This window comes from Aulonocara stuartgranti, assembly GCF_965226115.1.
Source record: "Aulonocara stuartgranti genome assembly, chromosome: 13".
Taxonomy (NCBI): domain Eukaryota; kingdom Metazoa; phylum Chordata; class Actinopteri; order Cichliformes; family Cichlidae; genus Aulonocara; species Aulonocara stuartgranti.
This window is the reverse complement of record NC_138949.1, coordinates 33891135-33912510: the sequence shown is the minus strand read 5'-3', so window position 1 is coordinate 33912510 and position 21376 is coordinate 33891135. Positions and strand designations below refer to the sequence as shown.

The 21376-nt window shown below is 45.5% G+C and overlaps 1 protein-coding gene across 1 annotated transcript in view; it reads left to right on the top strand.

The window, feature by feature from the left end:
* The first annotated feature begins 236 nt into the window (after positions 1-236).
* Positions 237-21376, top strand: part of bmpr1aa (bone morphogenetic protein receptor, type IAa) — a 40560-nt gene continuing 19420 nt past the window's right edge. Inside the window, exons 1-2 of the mRNA XM_082557638.1 lie at positions 237-466; positions 16890-16988. The gene's annotated coding sequence lies outside the window, so the exon portion shown is untranslated. The remainder of the gene's footprint in view (positions 467-16889; positions 16989-21376) is intronic.

Here is a 21376-nt window from a genome sequence, read left to right as displayed (position 1 = left end):
AATAATGCTGGACAAAGAGAAAAAGGAAGAAAATAGAAAAATAATTGTTTGGGTTTTTTTAAGGAGTGAAAATAGGAGAACGCGAGAGCCTCACACCTGGGCCACTCAAAACCTCAGGTCCTCTGAAGTTACCTGAGAGGTGAAACAGTGAGCGCGTGCAAATTTTCCACACACCCCTCGTTCCGACCGGAAGTTCGGCTGGGTGTTTTGTGCTGCACAGTGAGTCATCGCGAGTTCAGGAGACGATCTCTGCCTGGTATTCGCTTTTCTGTCCAACAGCAGCGCAAACCCGCAGAGGCGAGCGGAGCGCACGGAGCGGGGGACGCCAACGAAAAACGTCTGGAAATATAGATTTCTGTGCGGGATAACGGAGGCTGGCGCGAGCTCGAACCGGACTTACAGGATGAAGTAACGCGGGGGAAAAAGGTTCGAACATCCAGGAGACAGTAAAGACACAGGAAGAAAGGTGAGTCAAACGATCCCAAACTTCAGTCCAGACGGCGGATCTGAGCGTCGTCTATTTACTGGAGCACACGCACTCCCTTAGGATTTTTATTTTTCAGTGAAGCAGCTTTAAGTAGACCCGTGTGTGTGTGGGTGTAAAATAATTTTAGTGTGTTTAACTGTGGATGTAAGTTAAAAAATGAGAATTAAATTTTATTCGTGTACAGATTTTATTTCTGTGCCAGCAGATAGACGCATCCCCTCCTTCTCTAACTGCTGTCGTGGAAAAAAAAAGTTGGCTGTAGTTTTGCTGCAGCAGAAATTTGGCTCGTTTTTGATTTAAAAAGTGACAGATTATCGCTTTAAACTCACAGGGGCTTTATTTAAACCCTAGATTCGGACTATTTTGGGGTGTAGGGGTGTTTTCGGGGGCGTTTGGTGAAGTTTGTTTCGGGAGAATTTGTTTCCAGCTCGGTTAGCCGCATTCCTGTTAGCGCTGCTAGCTCCGAGTTAGCTCTGAGCGGGTTTAAGGTGCTGAAACGAAGAAGAAAAACTGGTTAAAGTTTGTTGTCAAAGTTTTTTTACGGCGCTTTTCGTTGCTGACCTTCAGTGTTGTTAACCTGGTTAGCATCGTGGGCTGGGCAGCCGTGTTTCTGTATGTTTACCTGCTTTAAACTCTGATTTTTGACCCACCTGAGCAGTCAGGTAAAGCCACCTGTGAGCTCCAGGTTTCCAGGCTGCTTCGGCGTGTTTTAAGGTGGTTTTGATCTTAGTTCTGTCTCTTGTTTATTCCGCCATGTTTCTCGCTTTTAATCGTTCACGTGTCTGCAGCTCATAATCAATACAGTTCACTGATCGACTAATCGATTAACTATCGCGGCTTTTATGTCTTTGCAATCTGAGAGGTTTTATAAGGCAGCATGAAAGAGTCACTTTTATTTTCTTGTACCTCCTTAAAAAAATCTTAAAGTACTTGTTTAAAATACTTTAAATTTAAACTAAGGCCATTTCCTATTTTTAAAATGCGCGGACATGGGAGTAATCTTTCCAATAATCTGTTTATCAGACATCACAGATTTTAAATCAGCTTAAAAAAGTGCTGCTGTAGTGCAACAGCAGGATGAAAGAGTTCCCGGAGAGGCAGCTGATTCCTGAGCACCTTTAATGTGATGTCATTCACACCTTTCTCTAATAAAAAACTAAACACCTGCACATCCACCTGCCCAGCACTGTGTGAAACAGTGAAGCCGTCCTCTAATCCAGGTGTGTCAAACTCATTTTACATTTGGGGGGGGGCTTGATTTTTAACTCACGGTTTCTGTTAAACTGCAGGATCTAACATTCAACCACATCTGGCAGCTCATACTGGGAACAGTTTAATCACCTGTATATAAAACCATTACTGGAACAGCCCAATCATGAGGCACATTCATCTGTGGCCTTGATTCAGTAGACGTCCTCCAGGTTTCGTTGCAGCACAGACTCTCAGGGTGTTTGCTCATATGAAAATCTCAAACACGAGGCCGACACTGTAGGAGAAGTATGTGGGTAAAAGCGAGCACAGTTACCTGGACCAGTTTGTTTTATTCAGTAAAAACGGTGTGTGAGCTCTTTAACGATGCTCTGTCATGTTCAGCTCATATGTGCGTTTACTCACCCCTGTCGTGTTTGATCATTGATGACCAATGCAGAAATAATAAAGAGGAGATTTAACGTCACAACAATAATAATTTAATCCAAGTGGTCTTTAGAGTCCTTAGAATTCTCTTAAGATGAAATGTGATGTGAGGTTTTCAGAGTCGTTGTGTCAGACGTTAGTGTGAAATGTAAAAATAACTGTTGAAGCGTTTTTGGCTCTGGAGGCAGAGCGAGTCCAGATGTGCAGGGAAAACACTGAAGCCCGAACTGCCCGCCTTGTGTGGGTGAATGACATGAAATTGCCAAACATTAGTTTAATTTACAGCAGGAGTGGGCGATATGAGTTATGTCACAATATTTCTAGAACATTTGGGATCATCCTACCAGTGATGCTTGCATCTCTGCAGCAGCGTCTGTAAATGTAAAAGCAGTGACTTTACAGACAGTGACGAGGCGTTAGCACTGGAGTTTACATGTGTTTACATGTGATTTGCAGCATCTGCTCGATGGTGTGTGCTGGGTGTTGAAGTAGCTCCTGCTTTAGGTACTAAATCATCATCATCACAGGCTGCTCTCGCTCTCAGACATGTCTGGCCTTGTCTTGCTGTTGCACACATTAGGGAACTTAAACATGACAACATGACGCTATAATATCAGTCCAAGTTTTATACCAGCGTTGGTGCCGATGATATGATTATAGAGGCACATGGTCGAACATCGCCTGAAGAGTTTGTGGCATGAGAACTGCAGCGTGTTGGGATGGTTGCAGTAAAATCCTGCATGAAGCGATCCTCGTACATGCTAACGACCGTCTGTTTGATTATTAGACCACAACCTTTAGATATACAAAATACACGAGTATTTGGGTGTTTGGTGCTGATTTCCTGGTTGTTTGCATGTTTGCTTACTGAATATGGATGCAGGGATAATAACACACATATTATTTTCACTGTAAGCCGACTGCTGATGCCTCGAATGGGCCTCAGATAAACATTTTTGACCCGCATCGCTTTAGGTGGCGTCTTTTAATGGCTGCTGAGGAGAGGAGGAAAACCTGTTTGGCTGCCCCTGTGAGACCTGGCTGCTGGCATTTATCTGCCTCCTGCATATGGGTCATTAAAAGGTCTTCAGTGACAATCAGGAAGAAGAAGCTTTAGAAATGTTGCCGAAAGTAGATGCCAACCCTCTGGGTCGTCTTCTTTGTTTTGTCTTTTGCTGCGTCTTTAACTCTGTTAATGGTACAGAATCTTTTAATATTGTTTAATGCCTGTTTGAGTATTTTTAAAAGCCTGTAGAATCTGTAAAGGTGTATATAGCCTTGTAGGGGTTTTTAACATGTTTAGAAGCTTTAACTGTGTCTGAGTTCTGTTTAGTGCATCCAAAGTCTTTAAAGAGTGTTGTGTTTAAAGTCTAAGGGTGTCTAAGCTGGATGTCCGTCTGTGGTCTGTTGAGTAGTTAGCTTTGAGATGCTAACAAACAGAAACCAGACAGTCTGTGCACGCATCCAAACCTCCACAGTGTAAACGGCTGAAACCACCAAATGATGTCTTCAGGTTCCTTTTTCCTGCCTGCAGCCTCACGTACTCTGTTATAATAAATATAAAGCATCATTTAAGTTTCCTGTATTTTAAAAAGGTCTACAGAAAGCATCGATGTCGTTGTTGCTCTCACAGCCTCTACCTTTGCAGGCCGCCTCCTCTTCCTCCTCCCTGATAGGGAGCAGAGGCACACGGCAGGGCAGAGAGGGGGTGTTAGAAATTAAAATCTAGTATTATCCGTATGTCAGGCAGCTGTACATTCCTCAGCCAAGCCCAGATCGCTGTAACCGAAATAACACTGACAGCAGGCGAGTGAGCGAGGCCACAACAAGAGAAACAGAGAGAGAGAAGGGGGGGGGGGGGGGGGGTCTGAAAAAGATAAGACTGGCAGTCGCCGCCTCCTCCACCACCTCCTCTTTGTGTCATAAAACCACTGAATCTTTATTTTTTGAGTCATGTTTATAGTTTAAAACAAAAAGAAACATAAAAAACTCTTTAAAGTTTCAAGTGAAAGTTGTTTTTGTTTTGTTTTTTAATTCTTTTTGTCTTCTTGAAACCTAAAGACGTTCCCAGGGATTTGTGATTTCTTCTGTTATCCCATAATTAAATGATCTATACTTATAAAATGACACCAGTCCTCTGCACTGGGACCAGACCAGTGTACAGAAAAACACCAGTTAATGCTAATGGAGTCTTGCAGGGTAGCTGAACCCTGTCCTTGTGCAGCCACAGATTACATTTTCTTAGCCAAGTGTGCAAAGGTGTGTTTGTCATCTTCAAACAGTCGTCCGTTTAATCACGGACAAGCCTCACGCTTTTATTTTGAAAGTTTGACTTTTTATCAAACAAAAGGGGAGGGGGCATTAGTGAGCTCTTTTGTGAATGGGGTCCAGGTCACACAACCTTCCCAACCTCCAAGCAGTCTGAGATGGCCTCCCCTTCCTGAGCCTGAGGCTACGTCCACACTAATGCGTCTTTGTTTGAAAACACACTGTTTTCTCTCCGTTTTGGCCGCCCGTCCACACTGAGACGGCGTTTTCCCCGAAGGAAAAAACAGCGTTTTGAAAACGCTCTCGAAAACGAATACATTTGAAGGTGCTTATGTGTCGCAGTGTGGACAGAGAAAACGGAGACTTCATATCAGTCTGCTCCAGAGCTTTTCTTCCTTTTTCTAATTCTCACTCGCTTTTGCAACTTTGTACTTTTGTGTTACTCGCAGCAACGACTCCACCTCATTGTGAGTCCATTTAACAAACTCGGTGCTTTTCCTCAACATTCTGCTGCCACGTTTCAAAGAGACGGAAGTAAATAAGCGGCAGACAGAAATGAGGCAGGGCAAATCTTCTTGCGCTTCACACATGTGCAGCACTGGAACGTAAGCGTTTTCGGCCATTTCAGTGTGGACGCACAACTCTGTGAAAACAACTGAACACGCTAGTGTGGACGCGGAGCGTTTTCAGACGAAAACGCCATTTTCAAATCTATCTGGGCCAGTGTGGACGCAGCCTGAGGGAGGTCTTCCTTCCCACTGTTACCAAGTGTTTGCTCACAGGAGGTCGTCTGATTGTTGGGCTGTCAGTATTTACAGTATAAAACACCTTAAATGTGACTGTTTCTTGTAAGTTGGTCCTTTGCAAATAAAACTGACTTTAGCTGAACTTAAAACATTGAATAATTCTGAAGTGCACACTCAGGCCTGTGAGTCCCGTTCAGCCATGGCTCATCTCTGCCATTCAAACACACTTCGTATACTGAACTGTACATTTATTGTCTTTCAAGAAGTCATTTTTATTCAGTGTTTTCATAAAAGCCTCATTTTTATGCATTTCTGCTACTATGGAGAACACGTGAGTTGAAGGACCAGTTGGAAACCTTTATCCAGCTGCTGATGTTGTCATTGCTGAGCTCTGCAGTCTGAGTATCACTGAAATGCAGCCACGTGCTCGTTTGACGTTTTCAATCATTTCCTCTCTTTCCCCCACGAGCTTGCTCCCGTCTCTGTTCCCGGCCTGCACCACTACACTTGAGCCCCGTTCCCATTCGTACCTGCTCGGATCGACTCCCCGCGGTTTTCAGGGTTTTCCATTAGGTCATAGTACCTGCTCGCCAGGGGTCCCAAAGCGATTCGTACAGATATTAAAATGTGACGTTGTCAGGCTGCATGCCATCGATTGGCTGGTCAGTGGCGTCACTCGATGAGTCACGAGCGCGTCTAAATCACGAAAATCAAAACCACCATTTTTGAAACTGCTCAACGTGGGAAACGGCTACTCGTGGTCCCCGGGTCTGACAAAAAGCCACGGACCGAGCAGCAGGTATATCGTCGTGACCGCAACGTGAGTCACCGCGCCCTCGGTTATGTCTTCTCAGGCGCTCAGAAAGAAAACCAGAGGAGGTGAATCACCCTGGAGACGGGCCGTAGCTGTGATGGTGGTTGATGTGGTATGGCTAAAAAATCCCAGTTTGAGTCTGTGATACAGGAAAATGCCATCCCTGCACACACGTCAGACTGTGTTTGTGGGAATTTTGTGTTCAAACTATAAAGAAAAGAAGATGATGGAGATAAATCTGACTTTTGAAGTTTGTTGTCCCACAGATAAGCCCTGTCCTTGTATTTGAATTTTAAAACTCAGACTCGCCGTGTGGCTCGGGTGGAAGAACGCGTTACTTTGCTGGTTTGTCTGTTATTAACCCTTGTGTGGTGTTCATATTTTTGTTACTCAGCCAGTGTTCATGGGTCTGGTGGACCCGCTAGAGTTTTGGCTTTCCAAATTAACACTATCAAACAATTTTATGTTAAATTACTCAACAGATGTTTACTTCATCCCAATTACAAGACATATGAACAGCAAAGATGGTTAATTTTTTCCCTTTACCTTTGTTAGATCACATTTATGAATTAATGTGCTTCTCGTTTTTTGGTTTTTTTTTATAAAATGTTATAAAAAAATAAATCCATTATAATCAAGTGGAGTGAGTGTAAAGACACAACACATTTACACGTGAAGCAATATGTTTCACAACTAAATGGCATCAGCTGCTCATCAATGGTGACATTAGGCCCAGGGTTGTAAAACAGGGGGAGGTGGTGCACACACTTATCCCACACTGTCCTGATGGCAGCTAGCTTGTCTCTCTGCCGTCGAGCTGGTCTGTCGTCTCGGTTATCAAAACGGATAATCCTGGAAATTTTGTGGAAGTTTTCCAGAGACATTGATGCACGGAAAGGTTCTTGCCGGTTTCTGCATCCCACAGGGATTCTTTGGATTCCCCTTTGGACCTTAAAACTCCTGCAAGGATAAAAACCCCAAAGTAGGCCTTTGGGGTTCTTAGATTAATTTGGTCTCCTTCCACCTCTCTCCAAAAACACACCTTCCTTCTAGATTACTGCAATCCAGAATAATTTTCTGGATGGAATCTGGGATGAAAAGCTCAAATGATGACTTGATGTCCTGCACATGAGTAACTGCCAGCCGTGTTGGCCCTGGCTTATCACAGTAACAGCTCTGCAGGGTGGCTCATTTCTTGGGCAAGAAGACAAATTCAATTTCACCAGTTATTGACATCCATATTTCTTCACTTGCTGTCTGGTGGGCTTGTTCTGGTCCTGGAGCTGGCAGCAGATGGGGTACTCGTCTTCGTTTTGTTACTAAATGGTGCTCAACCTCATCCTCTTCTTCAAAGTCACTGTCAGACTCTGAATTTTCAGAAATGTGAAATATTCTGAAACCTCTTTGTCAACATCATCATCTGAAGCTCCTCTCTCTTCCAAAATCAATTGGATGGCCCTCGCAGCAGATAATCTTTTGCCATCTTGATCAGTTGTGATAAAGAACCACACTGGCAAAGTCTTATTTATAGTATTATGCCCCTAATTTGCAGGTGGGACAGGGTATGAGAAAATAAAATTTGGATCCCTCAAGAAAGAGGGTAAAATGTGCGGGAATGTCAGAGCAGACGGTGTTTATAGTTGAATTTTCAACAATGCTGCAACTTTGTGCGGAGCAGGAGGGGAAGAAAACACTATCAGCAGCACCAGAAAGGAGGAGGACAGAGTGTGGGAACACAGGACCTGCACTTTCAACACTTTTATTAGACCTGGGTCCAGTGGACCCGAACACCTTGTATGTAATGTAAATGCGTGGGGGGAGGTACAGTATGAGGTCATTGAAAATTAGTTCAGATTTATGTTCTTCAGAGAAAATAAGCCAAAGCCAATGAATTTCAGGTTGAAAAAATAATTAATTGTTTAATTTTTCTTTTGAGAAAAACTGAAAACGGGTCTCACAGACCCGAACACCATACAAGGGTTAAATAGGATTAGATAATGGATGAAAAAAAAAATGAACAGCAGAAACTTTTCTCTTCATCTGAAACACGTCTGTGAGGCTTTTTAAGATGTCGTAAACAGCTCTTGGTAAATGGCCTGTATTTGTATAGCTTTACTACTCCCTAAAGACCCCAAAGCGCTTTACATATTCACACACACATTCACACACTGGTGATGGCAGCTACAGTGTAGCCACAGCCACCCTGGGGCGCACTGACAGAGGCCGGGCCCTCTGACCACCACCAGTAGACAACAGTCTCATCACATGTTTGCCAGCTTCAATGTTCAAAAGTCAAACCATTATTTTTAGCAGCAGTGTGTGGACTAACAGGCAGCTCTGGCCTGTCTGATTGTTTTTGTGGATAAAACTGGAATAACAGAAGATCCGGGACTCTGAGCGGTGTGAGCCACGAGGTGGTCAGAGGAAACGCTGGCGACGTGTGTGTCGCTGTTTCACATCCGTGCAGTCGCCCAAGAGAAGAAAGTATAAACGAGAACACAAAATTATTAATATCAGGCACAGGCGGCTGCAGAAACTGTAGGCGATTTGTTAATGATTCATTATTTGTGAATCATCGTGACACGGCAGCTAGCTGCTGGTTTTACAACGTCAGGTGACGCGGTCGGCGGTGGGTGGGGCCTTAAAACTCACGGCCCAGCTCGCTGCTGGAATCAGATGTTCTGTTAAAGTTGGCGTGCTGCTGTGCGACACGCTCGCGGCGTCTGATTTAGGGTTTTCATGCTCAGTTTGTGTCGTTTTGATGCTCGGGGTGTTTGTCTGGTGCTGGCGTTATTTCTCCACGATAACCTTAAACACTGAGGCAGGCTGATGGTGAGCAGCGAGCACACAGGAGAGCTGAAAGCAGTCTTCTGGTTGTTCAGGCTCCTTTTCGGGCCCAGCTGTTATTAAAAGCTGCTTTACAAACTCACTGAGCTTCCCCCCCCCCCCCCCCCCCCCCATCTGTTTCTCCTCCTTCCCAGCGCTCCGTCTCAGTTTTCCCTCTCCTGGGAGACTTTCCACCCTCGGAGGTTGAGCTCGGGGATCTCTCCCTTTTCCTCTGCTCTATTTCCACCTCTCCTTTTCCTCCTCCTTCCCTCCCTCCATCCTTTTCTCGGAGTGGGTTTCCAGTCTGGCAGGCTGGGGATCAGATTACTCGGAGTCTCGGAGGCTCTCTGGCGAGGTGGCATTGCTGGAGGAGGAAGAGGAGGAGGGATGAAGGTAGGAAGGAGGAAAGGAGATCGGGTTTCACATCTCCAGCGCTCCCTTCTGTCTGCCTCGCCTCCCTCCTCCTCCTCTCCCCCCAGCAGCCTGGAGACAGAGTGGCTGAGCCAGGGAGGAAAACATGCAATCCACCCTCCTCCTCCTCCCCCCCTCCCCCTCCATGCGGCCAGCCTCTGTGCAGATAAATAAAGGCAGTAAATGGGAGCTGAGCGCACAGAGGGACGATTCTTCACCTCCGTCCCTGCAGAGAGATTTCATGTCCTCCTCCTGAGCGTTTTTCCTTCTCCTGGATTTGTGGCAGAGGTCACTCGGGTGTAGATGAATCAGTTTGTGTCCATGCGTTACTTTTTCTAACATGGTGACCCAAAGTGTGGGCCGAGGACCCCTGATGGGCTGCTTGGATACCGAGGAGGGCTCGGGCTGATTTATAATGAATACTGTTTAAGGAATATATATAATAAAAGTTTGGTTGGAGATTTTTCTAGGTGAAATCTTTGATGGTGATTCAGATGATTTTTCTTTCTCACTCAGGTTTTGTAATTTAGTGAAAAATGTCTTTGAAATATTTATATTTTAACACAAAGCTGAACTAATGAAACATTTTTTTTACAAGTAATGTTTAATGTTCTTCCTCTTCTGGCCTGTTTTTGATCCAGAACTTGTTTTGTGTCTTAATCTGGAAAATAACGATGTATGATGTAAATCACCCTGAAGGAGACGCCTCAGCTTCAGCTTGTGATGCTGAGAGTTGTGTTAAAGGTTTGTGTTGTCAGAACATAGTTTGAACTGGCCTGCAGCAGTCTGTGTGAACGACTGAGCTGCCCACCCGCTGCTTCTGTAAGCATGTAAGCCTGCAGCTTGTTGGATGTTGGAACGTAGTGTAAAATGCTCCCTATGAATTCCCAAACTGATGAATGCAAATAGCTGAATTTATCGACATCAGCTGAAGGTCGAAACCTCCTCTATGCTTCGACCTCGTCCTTCCTCCAGCGGCTCCAGCAGACCTTCAGTGGTATCGATCTCAGCTTTAAATACACACCACCCATCCCAGTAAATAATTCAGCAGACCCCCCCCCCCCCCCCCCCCCATGAAGACAGATGAATACCCTCTCTGCTTCACGTCAAACCGGCTCTTTTAAATGTGATTACTCGTGCGGTCATGTGACTGCAACGAACAGGGCTGATTTCCTCGACTTCAGATATCTGAAGTCTCACCAAACCACAGCAGAGGAATCGGAGCTTTCTGTCCCCTCATCACAAAACCTCGTTACAAAACAAGACTTGACAGTGTTTGAAGCAGAGTTGGTGTCACCAACTGGCTCCAGTCAAGTTTGTCTCACTCTGGTATTATTGTGGGGTCTTTACTTTAAGTGATTTGGTGCTGTGTAAAGAAAATTGAAGTGAAATTTCAAGCATGAAGTAAAGATGATGTATTGGAGCATCTGCAGACCAAACACACATTTCCTGGACATTTATAGACAGAAATGATTTCTTTAGTTCTGTTTGACCACAGCTCTCTACATAAGTATGACTTCATTCTGTCAGTTTGTTTTTAGCAGAAGTTAACTAGTTGAAGTTAGTCTCCTTTAGGAAATCTGTTGTTGTTTAAAGGAAGTCTGAGGTTGTCTGACTGATTCATAGGAAGAACTGTCAGACGTCTGTTTCAGTTCCTCCTTCATTCTTCAGGCAGATTTGTTTTTCCTAATCCTCCTAGCTGGTGGGGGCAGTGGTGATGGCCCCTGACCTCCATCCTGACCCCTCCCCTCCGTGTCCAGCTCGTTAACGGAGCCGTCTCCTCCCCACCTCGATCGTGGACTCAGGATTCAGGTGACGGTGGATCTCTGCCTCGGTCCTCCAGCCTTCATGCTGTTTGCAGTAATCAGTTTTGCACGAAGTTTAATGTGTGCACTGGGTTGTTCTCAGAAACGGCTGAATCTTATAGACCTACACAGCGAATAAATGCCTGAGCAGCCCAGGCTACCAACACACAGACAGTCAGCAGGTAACCGTACAATCTGTTTTTGTGTTTCGGGGGAAATAATTGTTACAGCATCACGAGCATCCAGCAATCACACGTTCATTTAAACTCAGATCTTTTTTCCTCATAAATTCAACTTTTTTTATTTGTTTTTTGTGAAGGGTGTGTTTGAGTTTGGGCTCAAGTTTTTTGAGTTTCAGAAGACCGAAAGCTTCTACGGCACTTTCTCTATGTGAGAACGACAGTTCATCGTTAATCAGCTTCATTGAAATTGTTGTAATCTGCTCTGAGTGCAGGTGGAGGCGTCTGCTGGACTGAGCTACAAACGTCGTCGGGTTAGTTTAGACACAAGTATCAAGCACATTGTCGTACGTATTAGTAAAGGTTGGATTTCTTTGTCGTCTTTTTAATGTCAAAGCAGAAAATCTTATGCGTGAGTGTCACATTGGCGCTCCCTCTTCATTTACTGCCCTGTTCCCACTCTTTCTTTTGCCAGTTCTTAAGTGGTGAAAATAAGCAGAGTCTGGTTTTTAAGTGCTTTAGAAGTTTGAAAATAAATCTGAAGCTGAACTATGCAAACTGTTTGAGGACCGAGCCGTTACAGCCGAGTGTTTACGGTCCTTTTCTGTCTCAGTCGGTTTGTCTTGTACGACCGGCACCCCTCAGTTTTCCCACTCCGCCCGGGGTCTGTGAACACAGCGCCGCTCCCTCCTGGTTTCTGCTCGTTAATTTCAATTAGCTCTGGCTGCCGGCTGCTGTTCGCTTTGATGCCATTAGTGTCTCATCCCTGCGCTCGTCTTCCTCTGTTGGTTTTGTGAAAGCTGGGATCTGAGACGTGGGACATCTGAACGCTTTGCTTCCACTTCCTTGCAGCGCCGTCCAGCCCTGCGGTGCACGCTGAAGACTCCGACGCTGTGGAAAATGTAGGTGAACAGCTCAGTACACCTGTCACCGCTGCAGGTGAGACAGTTGGAGCAGTTTCCACATGTTAATTGTAATCTGCCCGAGCATCACTAAGAGCATCCGACAGGAAGACGAGTCACATCATCAAAGTGCAGAATTGAGGTCAGGAGGGTTGGGTCAGGTTAAAACGTCATTGATGCTCTTAGCTCCTCCCCCTTTAAGGAAGCTGTCTTCTGATTGACCGCCCCTCGTAAGCACCGTGACCAAAGGCAGTGTTTGCATTTGTAGTATTCCACACGCACGGCTGATTGTCGGGCTGCAGCGCCTCGTTCAGGGTCGATCCTCTGATGTTTGTTGTGTTCGGGGGTGGTGATGTAAAACGGCGAGTTTGGTGGCCAGCGGCACTGGCGGTTTCTTTGGGAATCAGGTTGACGCAGTGTGGCCTGAGGCGAAGCAGACGCACAAGCGCTATAGCGAGGCTTCAGCGGCGTTTAAATGCTGGACTTTGTTTTCTCTCCCCGCTGCAGACAGACCTCCTCCTGAGCTCGTCTCCTCTCTGGTCCTGCCATGTGTTTGTTTATGTGCCGGCACAGCTCGGGCGCTTTGCCCGTCTGCTTTCACACAAGGACGACTGGTTTCACTGCTTTCCTGTTAGACTGTGGTTTCACAGCATCTCACACGTCACTCAAACGCTGGAATTTGCGTGTAAACATCAGCTGCCCCGGAGCACTCTAAGCCCAGTTTAAAGCAGAGCTGACGGTGGCGGCTGATTATTAAAAATGAGTCTTCAGGTGGGCCATAAGGCAGGTTTTTAAACTGCTAGTACATCTACACGTCAGGTGATCACAATACTGTGAACTGTCTCGTTCAGTTTGTTTTGGACAGGAGGAACGACGTCAAGGCCAAAGCTGTGAGAGGTGTGCATGAGGTACACTATCAGAACTACAGCTCCAGCTAAAGGCAGGTGGACCGGACGTCCAGATCTGTTTATTGTCCTTATCTGACCAATAGCGTGGCTGCTGATGTTCACTGACAGGCTGTGCAGGCAGGTTCTTCTGTTTTGAGTAACTTACCTGTTTGAATTTAGTTAAATGTCCAAAATAACCTCTTCAAGAATGAATTTCAGCTCCCATCTGAATCCATGTTTATATTCTAAGAATAATTCGGAGAGGTGTGTGTGTGTGTGTGTGTTAATAACATGCAGTCAGCATGAACTGAGCAGCTTGCTGTTTCTCCCTCCCTCTCTCTGGCTGTCGGGCTTCCTTTAAATAGCTGGTTGGTGTAAACAGCTCGCCGTGACGGTAAATCATCACGGGCATCATGAGCACTCACCCAGAGCTCACTGTCACCTGACTGGATGGATGGCGGGCTGCTTCTCATTCACTTCTTAAAGGAAACAGCCTCCACCTTATGACCATAAACATCCACGCTGTTGCGTCTCCACAGACCTGTAAACACTGCCACATTTGTCTTACTGCCATAGGATCTCTGTTTGTTTTTAAATAAAGTTTGGAGTTTTATTTTGAAAGGCCGAGCAGAAATGCAGCTGAGGAATGCTTTGACATGTGACTGATGTCCACGCCAGGATCAAACTGGCTGTGTGAGGCGTTTATTTAACCGCCCTTCTGACTGAAGAGGATCAGAACAGATGATCTCACTTAGAGTAACACAAACATCGCCACGAGGACTTTCTGGCTCTGAGTCGTTGAGACCTTCAGTTCAGCTCATCTGGTCGAAACGATTGATTTCAGCTCGAGTCCGGTTATCAGAGTGGAAGCGGTTTGTAAGTTTCACGCAGTCATGGTAAAGCGTTCAAGCAAGCGTGTTGTTTCCCTCACGGCTTTTCCAATGTGCACTTTTTTTTTTTTAAACTAGGTCTTTTTATTAAGAGGTTTTCCTTTTATACATATAAACATATATATTATACATCTAAACAGGAAGAAAAAAGGATTACAGATCTGTACATTCGGGTTAACTAGTACATTTAGGCTGTAAAGTGGGTTCAGAAATGTATCTTCAGCTGTCAAATAAAAGGAGAAAAAAAGAAAGAAAAAGGGAAATATAAACAGATGTATGATATTTCCCAAAGTAACACAATCCCTGCAAAATAATCCCATTCATTCCCACCCAGGTCACTGCCCGACACCTGAACACTGATTTCCACACCTGACATAAGAGAGTTTGCTGAAAAATTCTTATAAATTTTGAAATTTCCCAGTAGAGTTCTGGAGTGAGTGTCTTATTTGACGCCATGAGGTCATATAACCACAGTTTGTGAGTGGGGGGGAGCGTCCTGCCACCTCAGTAGGATTGCCCTCCTGGCTAACAGGGAACAGAAAGATGTCGTCTGTTTTTTTAGAGGCGTAGAAGCACCTCATTCCCACTGATGCCAAACAGAGCAAGAAGGGGGCCAGCGTCACACTGAGAATCCTGGACAGGTATGAAAAACATCTGTCCAGAACTGAACGAGACTGGGACAAGACCAGTACATGTGGACCAGTGAGGCTTCAGCAGTTTTGCATCTGTCACAATGTGGAGTGATTTCAGGATGGATACGGGACAGTCTGGATGTTGAGAAATGGGCTCTATGCACCGTGTGAACTGGATTAAACAGTGGCGGGCGCATAATGATGTTGTGTTGACATGTTTGAGTATGGAGGCCCATGTTTCGTCAGAGAAGGTTACGTCTAGGTCTTCTTCCTACAGTGTCTTGAGCTTGGATAAAGAGGTATGTCTCAATATGTCTGTGAAGGTTCTCAGTCATCCAGGTCATTGTAGTCAAAGGAGCTTGCAAAGAAAAGCGTCTGGACTTCTTTAAGTTGCTTGAAAACGTTTCACCTCTCATCCTCTTCTCGGATGAGAGGTGAAACGTCTTCAAGCAACTTAAAGAAGTCCAGACGCTTTTCTTTGCAAGCTCCTTTGACAGGTATGTCTCAAATTTAACATTTTATTCTAAAGCAGGGAAATCAGCCCTCTGTTGGTTGGATTGAGTCGTAGGATAGTTTCTAATAGTGGAGGCTTGAGCCTGGAGTCTGGGAACAAATAAAGTGCCTGGCTTGCAAGTATCTGAAAAAGTGTGACGGTGGAAGAATATATTTGTTAGCAAGTTGTTCAAATGATGCTGGTTTGTTGGCTATGAATAGGTCCTTAAAGCAAGTAATTCCACTTCTGTGCCGCTCCACAAACCCACCGTCCTGGGTCGAAGGTTTAAAGAGATGGTTAGATGGGGCTGAGAAGAGTTTAAAGTATGTCCTAAACTGGCCCCATATTTTTAATGAGTGTACCAGTACGGGGTTGGGGATGGAGTTGAACGACGAGGATGAGAGTGGAGAACAAAGTGCAGCTGGTAAGGATATACTGTTGTCACTATGCAATTCCATAGTCAGCCAGTCAGTCGGGACGGGTATTAACATCTTCATGGGGACCAAAAATTGGTAGTTTTACTATACTTGTGGGGACATACAGCCCTCGTGGGGACCAGGATTTTGGTCCCCTTAGGTTTGAAGGCATTTTTGAGGCTCAAAATGTGGTTTTAGTGTCAGGGTTACAATTAGGTTATGGTTAGGTATTTAGAGTAAGGGTCAGGGTTAGGCATTCATTTTTGATGGTTAGGGAAAGCATTATGTCAATGAGATGTCCCCACAAGGATATAAATACGTACGTGTGTGTGTGTGTGTGTGTGTGTGTGTGTGTGTTCCTGTCGGCCAAGCTTGTGACCGCTCTCGTCCTCGGACATCTATTTTCTCCCCTTCTCTTCTATAATAACTCACCGCTGATGGGGTTTTCTGCCACACACACACACGCATGCGTCTGGTTTGCTATCTTCGTGGGGACATCCCACTGACATAATGCTTTTCCTACCATAGTAAGAGCCCGAACCTCTAGCTGAGTATTAGTTTTGGCAGCTGCACGTAGGTGTAGTGTGAGGAGGAGGGACTGCTCACTTAGGGCCCTGACCTTTGACCTTTACAGCAGTTTGTTCAGATTTGTGTGATTAGTAATTTGCTCTGTAGCATTTTGGACTACTTTCACAGTTTGAATGTGATTTTTATTTTTTTACATATATATTTTATATACGTGTGTGTGTGAGTGATTTTACTGGATTTTAAGCTCCATTAAAGCTCAGACTCACTCGCTGTTTAACTCAACTCGAGCCGAAGAAAAAAAGGCAACAGGTGGCTGTTGTTGTTATTGTTTTTTATTATTGTTGTTGTTGTTGTTGTTACTTCTACAACAATTATTATTTCTGGTTTCTGGACTTGGACCTGACTCTTATTTTGTCAGACTGGCTGTGGTGTGAGCAGCTTCCTGTCAGTCCTCGGTGTTGGACTCTCCTCCTCTCGGCTCTCTGGGTGTGAATATTAATTTGCTCTGAGGACATGGGCCTCCTCGGCTGCATAAAGCCTCCTTTGAGGAGGCCTCTGCGCTCAGATAAAAAGGCTTCTGTGCCCGAGGAGGCGAGGAGGAGGCTCCCCGTCTGTCAGCCACGCTGTTCCACTTATCTGACATCAACACTGAGCTAATGATGAGCTGCGTTCATGCCCGGAGAGCTTAAGGAGGATTTTTTTTTTTTTTTTAAAAGGTGGTCCTTCAGAGGGTGCACAGTCTTGGAAGGTGGCGTTTGGTCCTCGAGGCTCCTGGGAACACTTTCATCAGTCAGTGAGGACGATGATCCGGACTGATTTGAACCCGTGCTTTCCTGACCTCTGTTTGGGTTTTCAGACAGGCAGAAAACGCTGCCGCCTTAATGATGATTGATGATGTTAATCAGGTACACGTGCTGCAGGTATGATCATCACTGAGTTATAACCATGTCGTTGTTTTCCTCTCTCTCAGCTGCCGCCGTGATGTTGGCTTGATCTGACTTCTACACTACGTTTCCCATGGAGCCGTGTACCGAGAGGCACATTATTCCACCATGGACTCAACAGTCAGGTGTACACACACACACACACACACACACACACACACACTACACTACACTACACTACACTGATGTGTCACATCTGCAGAAAATACAAACAAACTTTATATTTTGTGGATGGCTGCGGTGATTACTCTGATTGCCTGGGCCTGTCTTGCGCTTCAAGGAGATTAACCTTTGACCCTAGGGTTGTTTAAGAAAAGGCTGGCCAATCAGGAGGCTTCCTGGCTTTTAATTGCAGGCTCTGATTGGGTCATTGGAGCTGTCATGTGGTTTGATTAACAGCAGAGCAGGAAGAGCACTGATTACAGCAAGCCGATGGCTGCATCTCCATCAGAGTGTGTGTGTGTGTGTGTGTGTGTGTGTGTGTGTGTGTGTGTGTTGTAGGGGAAGTGTTTAAGAAAAGCTCTGGAATGTGTGTAAAAGGTTAAATCTCCCTCAATGACAGTTTTTTTTTTGTGTTCTCCGGTTTGATTGTCTCTGTGCTGTTGATCTTTTAAAGGTCAAAAATGTTGACAGTCAGGTTGGAAAGGAGGATCCTGTCAGCTCGGCGCTTCTGTCTGATATTTTTGGGCTGAATCGTGACACACACACCTTAGTACAGCCTAATCAGAGTGGGCGGGGACGCATGCTCGCACCGCTTTGCTGCCGTTGCGTCCGGCTGGCCTCGGTCAGTTAGTGCTGGTGTCACTGGGTGTTTGAAAGGATTAGACGAACACGTTAAAATGGAAAAAACAGTTTTCTGTGATGGGGGCGGGGCTACAGGAGTTGGAGAGGCATTATGTAATGTCACACCAAATTAGGGCTCTAACTAATATCGAAATACTGCTCAGGTCTCAGCAGGGGAATGAGTTACTGTGAAGATGATGATGATGATGAAGGTGGCCTCGCTGCTCTTTGGGCTCTGTAATCATAATCGGGTCGACAGTGATGCAGGTAACGTGCTGCGAGGACTGCCGGACGGTGTTCAGCATGAAGACGTTTTCATTTCTTTTCCTCTTTTGTTAAAAGTGAAAAAACTTGAAGCTCCTGTTTGTTTGTAATCTCTGTGTTTGGCTCGTGTTGCCTTCAGGGTTAACTTTGATGCGACGCAGTGTTACAGCTGCAGACGGTCTGATTCTTTGGCTTCCTTCAGTCGGTTATTCACTGATGTTTCTGAAAAACAGCAAAGCCAGCTCGTTGTTAGTGTTTTATTATCAGCGTAGCTATCTGTGACAGGACGGCCATTAGCAGTCAGCCTGAGAGAACACTTTATCAGACGCTCACGTAATCGGCTGCGTCTGACATTCGTTTGCTATTTTTGGAGATTGTTGACATGTTCTTTGTCACTCGGTTAAAGCTGGAATCCTGACTGCAGTTGAACCCTGTCAGGTTTGCCCTGCGCGCCGCCGCATGTGAATGAAGCGTGGAGGTGGGGGGGCAGAGCTCCTCGGGGACATATGGGAGCGATTTGGTGCTGCAGACTGGCCGGCTCTGTTTGAAGGTCTGTCAGCGAGCTCAAACTCAGACGCCTGAGTCACCGCGTGCTGAAACAAAGGCAGCAGTCGGCCTGGTTTCAGCACGCAGTCACATACTTCGAGGAAAGTCACGAGTGGCGACGAATGCTCGGGGAAAACTGAGTTCATCACAGCTCGTGGATGGATCTGAGATAAACAAACGTGGAGAGATGAAAGCAGCAGCAGTAACAACAGATTAAAAGTGTATATTTCACCTGTTTTGAAATAATTTAAGGCCTCACATCGTTCCTGCTCTCAGGAGTCGACAGAAGGAAGCTGTGAAAATGTTAATTAAACTAATGACTGATGTCATTACTGTACAGCCACCTCAGTGGACGTGCTGACGATGAGCACTGACCTGGTTGGCTGATTAACCATCATTAACTGCAGTGAAGCCATGAGTGAGATGTCCCAGCTGTTAGTCTAACGTCCAGGCGTCCATGCAAAGAAGATTTATGAGCTTTAGCTGAAACTCACGATCAGTGATTTCTAAACTACATCTCAGTGACGTTTTGTACCTCAGGCCTAATTGCTCGATCGTGATTGGACCAGTAAATACACCCTACTATATGATGATGGACCAGTGTGCTTGAACCAGGCCAGTGCTGGTTAGTGTGAACACTGATCTGTCATTGAGTGATACACTGATGAGTGCAGGGCATCATTAACAGTGTCACATGGCTCTTTAACAAACACTGGCAAAAAACACACTTTTTTGGCTCCGTTTATTTTTATATCCATATTTGCAGTTTACACACACACACACACACACACACACACACACACACACACACACACACACACACACACACAGGACCACCTGTATCGTGTCGTTTGTGGCCTGGCTGCATTTTCAGCGTGACATGGTGAATGAAACCATCCAGCCTCTCTGCACAGTCCAGTCTGACCAGACCACCCACACACACACCCACATACACATGGACACACACACCCACACACACATGGACACACACACACACAAAGTTACCGTCATATTTTAGTTGTATTGTGTGTGGGAAAACTTGTTGGCGCTCAGGTCTCTGTAGTTTCCCCTCCTTCATACTGGGATGAGACGGTTTTAGCTCCACCAGAAACAAGCTGCACATCCTTCAGTGCACTTTGGTGCAGAGCTGTGCAGCCAGTCTGAACTTCTGTTAATCCCACCAAACAGAAACAGACGGTCGTCAGTGAACAGAGCCCACCTGCTTCTGTCTAACATGGTGAACATCTCCAGAAGCTCCATAGAGCCTCGTTTTCTCTGGATGAGCTTGAGCGTGACCCCCCCTACTGGAAGAGGACGTCCAGAGAGTGAGAGTGTTTCTGTTTGTAGCATGGCTTCACTATAACTGTAGAGAGGAGCCCAGGGCGGATGGATGGGCCAAAGATCTGTGATAACTGTGGCAGGATGTGATAAACGCTCTGTTTAAAGAAGGAAAGTGTGGAAGCTGAGGTTGTTTGATCCAGCATGAGGGGAGAGTAACGTAAAGCACAGTCCCATTTAACCCCGTTTACATTCAGCAATGATAGAAGTGTTTCAGTACGAGCTGAACTGGTTGACTTCCTAACGTTTGTCGTGTTCTCCTTTGTGATTCTTTATATTTTTCACAGGTTTTTCTGTGTTTCAAATATGTGCTAAAATTCTGGACCTCTCCTCTGCTGCGTGGTGAAATGCCAGCAGGACGCTGGTTTCCTGGCCCGGAGAGCTGCAGGGTGGGGGTCGGTGTTTTCCATTACCTGCTCCCCACATTCCAGCAACATTTGGAGGAGGAATGGGGGGAGGGCGGAGTGAAAAGCGAGTCTGAGGGGGAGGTGAAGGAGGAGGCTGTTAATCGAAATGCAGCAGAGATCAGCTGACTGTGGCTACAAACAGAAATCCTACTCTCGCTCAGAAACAGATTATTTAATTTGCTGGCTATAAAAGTGATAAAGCAAGGCTGTGATTGGGCAGACAGACTTTGCTCCACGTGCCCCTGCAGGGTGCATCACACAAGACAGTTAAAAGGGAGTTTTTCCTTCCCACTGTTGCCAAGAGTGTCGGGTTTCCTCTGTGTGGTTGTAGGTCTTTACCTCACGCTGACTGATTTGGTGCTATATATGAAGCCCATGTGAATTGAGCTTTGGATGGGGTTTATGGGCGGGGCTTTTGTGGACAGATGGGGCGGGGCTCAGAAAGTTGAAAATTACTGAGAGGAGAGCTGCAGGTAATCATGCCTGCCTCAACACGGCTTGGCTGCTGTAATGCTGTTTTCTGGAGTCGGCCAACGATCTCTTGCTCGTCTTCAGCTATGAACATGTAACACCTGTCCTGTCTTCTCTTCATTGGCTTCCTGTTCATCACAGAATTAATTTAAGCCCTAACACTGGTTTATAAATGCCTTAATGGTCTTGCTCCTTCATACCTTTCCGAGTTACTTCAGCCTTATATTCCTTCACGGACCCTCAGATCAACTCCTGCTGTTGTCCCAAAATCGAGGCTTAAACGTAGAGAACGAGCCCAAAACTTTGGAATACGCTGCCTTTAAATATTAGACGGGCATCTTCGTTTCCTGTTTTTAAAATGCTTTTGGAAAGCAGCTTTTTTCGATAGTGTTCAGACTGGCTTGAGTTGATATGGTTTTATGTGAGTGTCCGTGGTTGTATCTTGTGCTTCTGTTCAGCACTTTGGGCAAACGTTGTTTTTAAACGTGCTATAGAAATAAACTGGGTTTGGATAATGCAGTTTGCTTTATTTACCTTCAGACTGAAATATTAAATATATGATTTCATTATGCATCTGATTTGAGGTGTGTGTGTGTGTGTGTGTGTGTGTGTGTGTGTGTGTGTGCGCGATGAGCCGTTGTCTCTGAGAAGTTTTACTTTTAGTGCTGTTGTGTGTTTGTTTGCTGTGCCTCTGATTGGATTTA